A 5,000-nucleotide genomic window follows, 5' to 3' on the forward strand; every position below is an offset into this window, starting at 1 on the left:
AATAGAGAGGTCGTGGCCGATCGTGGCCAAGAGGGGAAGAAGGTAGCAGTGCAAGATGCTTATGGTCCTTCTCTAATAATAGACCAACTTTCTCTCTCTCCTTACCTGTGGTTCTGCCTGGCTACTGGGGATTCCAGTTGTAAGCCTGCAGCCCACATGGAGTTGGTTTGTTCCTCTCACTCATGTAAATGGGTAAGCATTCAAGTGCACACACCTGCCTACGTCCACAGACCTTCGCGCACACACACTTTTGTCAACAAGCTTTTTCGCAATTAAGAGTATCAGGGACCCATGTTGAAATACAAAAGCAGCACACCACGTGGCGGCCATCACATAGAGTCCAGCAGCAAATGGGAAACGTTTAACTAGCCGTGGTCCTATTACTTGCGCTCTACCTGTGGAACAACTGCTGGATGAGTCCTGCTGGAGAATATTGAACCTACAACAAGTCTGAGGTAAATAAGAATTCCACAGGAATATAATCAAACAGGGACCTACAACCCTTCCGAGCCAGATAGGAGTCGAACCTACAATCTTCTGATCCGTAGTCAGACGCGTTATCCATTGCGCCACTGGCCCTATGTAGACTTATGCATCCTTTTGTCCTTAAGTGGGCTAGAAAGTGTGTGTGTGTGTGTGTGTGTGTGAAGGCACAAGGAAACCCATCTGACCTCCTGGAAGTCTGTTCTGTGAGGTTTTCCCAAGTTTTACAAAGGACTTTAGGAGAAGGAAGCACCTAAAAGCTAGGCGAAATGGTCCTAGATCCAAGGAAATCTTTTAGATCAGGCTCAGTTTCTTAAATAGTTTGCATTAACATAATCAGTTCCAGGTCTGTGTGGGGCTGAGCTTGAGAACTCCTTAGTAAGTAGGCGTTTAAAAGAATAAGGGGTTTAATATTACAACACAGGCGAACATTCAGACACATTATCATAAGCTCACCTTGTCCAGGGATCCAAGCATGCTGCCTTTCCACTCTCAGAGCCCTTCACCTAACCTACTGTGCAGCTGTTTCACCTTTAATATCACTGTTCCACAGGCAGCGTGACGTCACAATGCTCCTTGTCTGTAGCCCGAACCAGGAGCCTTTGCAAACCTGGCATAATCTACATACTTACAGTGTGTTTAGTCTTGGACCACAAATGCAGTGAAGAATAATGGATTGCTACTCTTCATACATTTTTGACCATTGGCTCAGATTTGAATGCGTATTGGCCATCTGAGCATCTCTGCCAGGCCACCCTATGTCTAGAGACTGTAGATTTAGAGAGTTTATAAACATTGTCAGTTCATCAATAAAGTGTGCTCGCTTCGGCAGCACATATACTAAAATTGGAACGATACAGAGAAGATTAGCATGGCCCCTGCGCAAGGATGACACGCAAATTCGTGAAGCGTTCCATATTTTTAACAGCTTTTAGGAGAGAAATCTTTTTTGTTTTCAAGACTAATTGAAAAAATAAAGCAGGTCCCAGTGCTGTCCCCGTAATATGTATTTTTCAATTAGTCTCTCCTCAACATTTTTAATGTATTTGCTTTGCAGTAAAGAAGGTGCGCTCTATGTTCAGCTGCATTTAGCAAGGAAGCCTGCAGGACTTCTGGGACTTTTCTTTCTCTTTTTTAGCCTCACTGTCATTATTCTTCACCACCCCCAAATCTATACTGCTGCAGTGTTGTGTTGCTTTGTGGGAAGCAGGACAAAGAGAAGGGCAGGACCTATGCAAATGAAGGCCTCAGGGATGTCTGGGAGTGCCTTTTTAGCAGTATTGTTAAAGTCCACCTTGCAACCGGATTGGTCGGGTAAGCTGAAAAACACCATGCCAGATTGGGCACCAGGTCTCTAGGCGCTTGGAGGACATATTGGGTCTACATCCCTCAGTTTCTGAGGTCCAAGAAATGTTCACCCTCTACCCTAATAGAGAGGTCTTGGCCGATCGTGGCTGAGAGGGGAAGAAGGTAGCAGTGCAAGATGCTTATGGTCCTTCTGTAATAATGGACCAACTTTCTCTCTCTCCTTACCTGTGGTTCTGCCTGGCTACTGGGGCTACCAGTTGTAAGCCTGCAGCCCACAGGGAGTTGGTTTGTTCCTCTCACACATGTAAATGGGTAAGCATTCAAGTGCACACACCTGCCTACGTCCACAGACCCTCGCGCACACACACTTTTGTCAACAAGCTTTTTCGCAATTAAGAGTATCAGGGACCCATGTTGAAATACAAAAGCAGCACACCACGTGACGGCCATCACATAGAGTCCAGCAGCAAATGGGAAACGTTTAACTAGCTGTTGTCCTATTACTTGCGCTCTACCGTGGAACAACTGCTGGATGAGTCCTGCTGGAGAATATTGAACCTACAACAAGTCTGAGGTAAATAAGAATTCCACAGGAATATAATCAAACAGGGACCTACAACCCTTCCGAGCCAGATAGGAGTCGAACCTACAATCTTCTGATTCGTAGTCAGACGCGTTATCCATTGCGCCACTGGCCCTATGTAGACTTACGCATCATTTTGTCCTTAAGTGGGCTAGAAAGTGTGTGTGTGTGTGTGTGTGAAGGCACAAGGAAACCCATCTGACCTCCTGGAAGTCTGTTCTGTGAGGTTTTCCCAAGTTTTACAAAGGACTTTAGGAGAAGGAAGCACCTAAAAGCTAGGCGAAATGGTCCTAGATCCAAGGAAATCTTTTAGATCAGGCTCAGTTTCTTAAATAGTTTGCATTAACATAATCAGTTCCAGGTCTGTGTGGGGCTGAGCTTGAGAACTCCTTAGTAAGTAGGCATTTACAACAATAAGGGGTTTAATATTACAACACAGGCGAACATTCAGACACATTATCATAAGCTCACCTTGTCCAGGGACCGAAGCATGCTGCCTTTCCACTCTCAGAGCCCTTCACCTAACCTACTGTGCAGCTGTTTCACCTTTAATATCACTGTTCCACAGGCAGCGTGACGTCACAATGCTCCTTGTCTGTAGCCCGAACAAGGAGCCTTTGCAAACCTGGTATAATCTACATACTTACGGTGTGTTTAGTCTTGGACCACAAATGCAGTGAAGAATAATGGATTGCTACTCTTCATACATTTTTGACCATTGGCTCAGATTTGAATGCGTACTGGCCATCTGAGCATCTCTGCCAGGCCACCCTATGTCTAGAGACTGTAGATTTAGAGAGTTTATAAACATTGTCAGTTCATCAATAAAGTGTGCTCGCTTCGGCAGCACATATACTAAAATTGGAACGATACAGAGAAGATTAGCATGGCCCCTGCGCAAGGATGACACGCAAATTCGTGAAGCGTTCCATATTTTTAACAGCTTTTAGGAGAGAAATCTTTTTTGTTTTCAAGACTAATTGAAAAAATAAAGCAGGTCCCAGTGCTGTCCCCGTGATATGTATTTTTCAATTAGTCTCTCCTCAACATTTTTAATGTATTTGCTTTGCAGTAAAGAAGGTGCGCTCTATGTTCAGCTGCATTTAGCAAGGAAGCCTGCAGGACTTCTGGGACTTTTCTTTCTCTTTTTTAGCCTCACTGTCATTATTCTTCACCACCCCCAAATCTATACTGCTGCAGTGTTGTGTTGCTTTGTGGGAAGCAGGACAAAGAGAAGGGCAGGGCCTATGCAAATGAAGGCCTCAGGGATGTCTGGGAGTGCCTTTTTAGCAGTATTGTTAAAGTCCACCTTGCAACCGGATTGGTCGGGTAAGCTGAAAAACACCATGCCAGATTGGGCACCAGGTCTCTAGGCGCTTGGAGGACATATTGGGTCTACATCCCTCAGTTTCTGAGGTCCAAGAAATGTTCACCCTCTACCCTAACAGAGAGGTCTTGGCCGATCGTGGCTGAGAGGGGAAGAAGGTAGCAGTGCAAGATGCTTATGGGCCTTCTCTAATAATGGACCAACTTTCTCTCTCTCTCCTTACCTGTGGTTCTGCCTGGCTACTGGGGCTACCAGTTGTAAGCCTGCAGCCCACAGGGAGTTGGTTTGTTCCTCTCACACATGTAAATGGGTAAGCATTCAAGTGCACACACCTGCCTACGTCCACAGACCCTCGCGCACACACACTTTTGTCAACAAGCTTTTTCGCAATTAAGAGTATCAGGAACCCATGTTGAAATACAAAAGCAGCACACCACGGGCCGGCCATCACATAGAGTCCAGCAGCAAATGGGAAACGTTTAACTAGCCGTGGTCCTATTACTTGCGCTCTACCTGTGGAACAACTGCTGGATGAGTCCTGCTGGAGAATATTGAACCTACAACAAGTCTGAGGTAAATAAGAATTCCACAGGAATATAATCAAACAGGGACCTACAACCCTTCCAAGCCAGATAGGAGTCGAACCTACAATCTTCTGATCCGTAGTCAGACACGTTATCCATTGCGCCACTGGCCCTATGTAGACTTACGCATCCTTTTGTCCTTAAGTGGGCTAGAAAGTGTGTGTGTGTGTGTGTGTGTGTGAAGGCACAAGGAAACCCATCTGACCTCCTGGAAGTCTGTTCTGTGAGGTTTTCCCAAGTTTTACAAAGGACTTTAGGAGAAGGAAGCACCTAAAAGCTAGGCGAAATGGTCCTAGATCCAAGGAAATCTTTTAGATCAGGCTCAGTTTCTTAAATAGTTTGCATTAACATAATCAGTTCCAGGTCTGTGTGGGGCTGAGCTTGAGAACTCCTTAGTAAGTAGGCGTTTAAAAGAATAAGGGGTTTAATATTACAACACAGGCGAACATTCAGACACATTATCATAAGCTCACCTTGTCCAGGGATCCAAGCATGCTGCCTTTCCACTCTCAGAGCCCTTCACCTAACCTACTGTGCAGCTGTTTCACCTTTAATATCACTGTTCCACAGGCAGCGTGAAGTCACAATGCTCCTTGTCTGTAGCCCGAACCAGGAGCCTTTGCAAACCTGGCATAATCTACATACTTACGGTGTGTTTAGTCTTGGACCACAAATGCAGTGAAGAATAATGGATTGCTACTCTTCATACATTTTT

General features: G+C 45.3%; 4 non-coding genes across 4 annotated transcripts; 2 read left to right on the top strand and 2 right to left on the bottom strand.

Annotated features, from left to right (window-relative positions):
• Positions 1–506: 506 nt before the first annotated feature.
• Positions 507–579, bottom strand: TRNAR-ACG (transfer RNA arginine (anticodon ACG)). Its single transcript has one exon. It is a non-coding gene; the product is annotated as a tRNA-Arg (tRNA).
• A 720-nt stretch (positions 580–1,299) lies between these two features.
• Positions 1,300–1,406, top strand: LOC147705620 (U6 spliceosomal RNA). The gene has a single exon (XR_015298175.1). It is a non-coding gene; the product is annotated as a U6 spliceosomal RNA (small nuclear RNA).
• Positions 1,407–2,416: 1,010 nt separating this feature from the next.
• On the bottom strand, positions 2,417–2,489 carry TRNAR-ACG (transfer RNA arginine (anticodon ACG)). Its single transcript has one exon. It is a non-coding gene; the product is annotated as a tRNA-Arg (tRNA).
• A 716-nt stretch (positions 2,490–3,205) lies between these two features.
• Positions 3,206–3,312, top strand: LOC147705622 (U6 spliceosomal RNA). The gene has a single exon (XR_015298176.1). It is a non-coding gene; the product is annotated as a U6 spliceosomal RNA (small nuclear RNA).
• The last annotated feature ends 1,688 nt before the right edge of the window (positions 3,313–5,000 follow it).

Source organism: Lissotriton vulgaris, chromosome 7, assembly GCF_964263255.1.
Source record: "Lissotriton vulgaris chromosome 7, aLisVul1.2, whole genome shotgun sequence".
NCBI classification, from domain to species: domain Eukaryota; kingdom Metazoa; phylum Chordata; class Amphibia; order Caudata; family Salamandridae; genus Lissotriton; species Lissotriton vulgaris.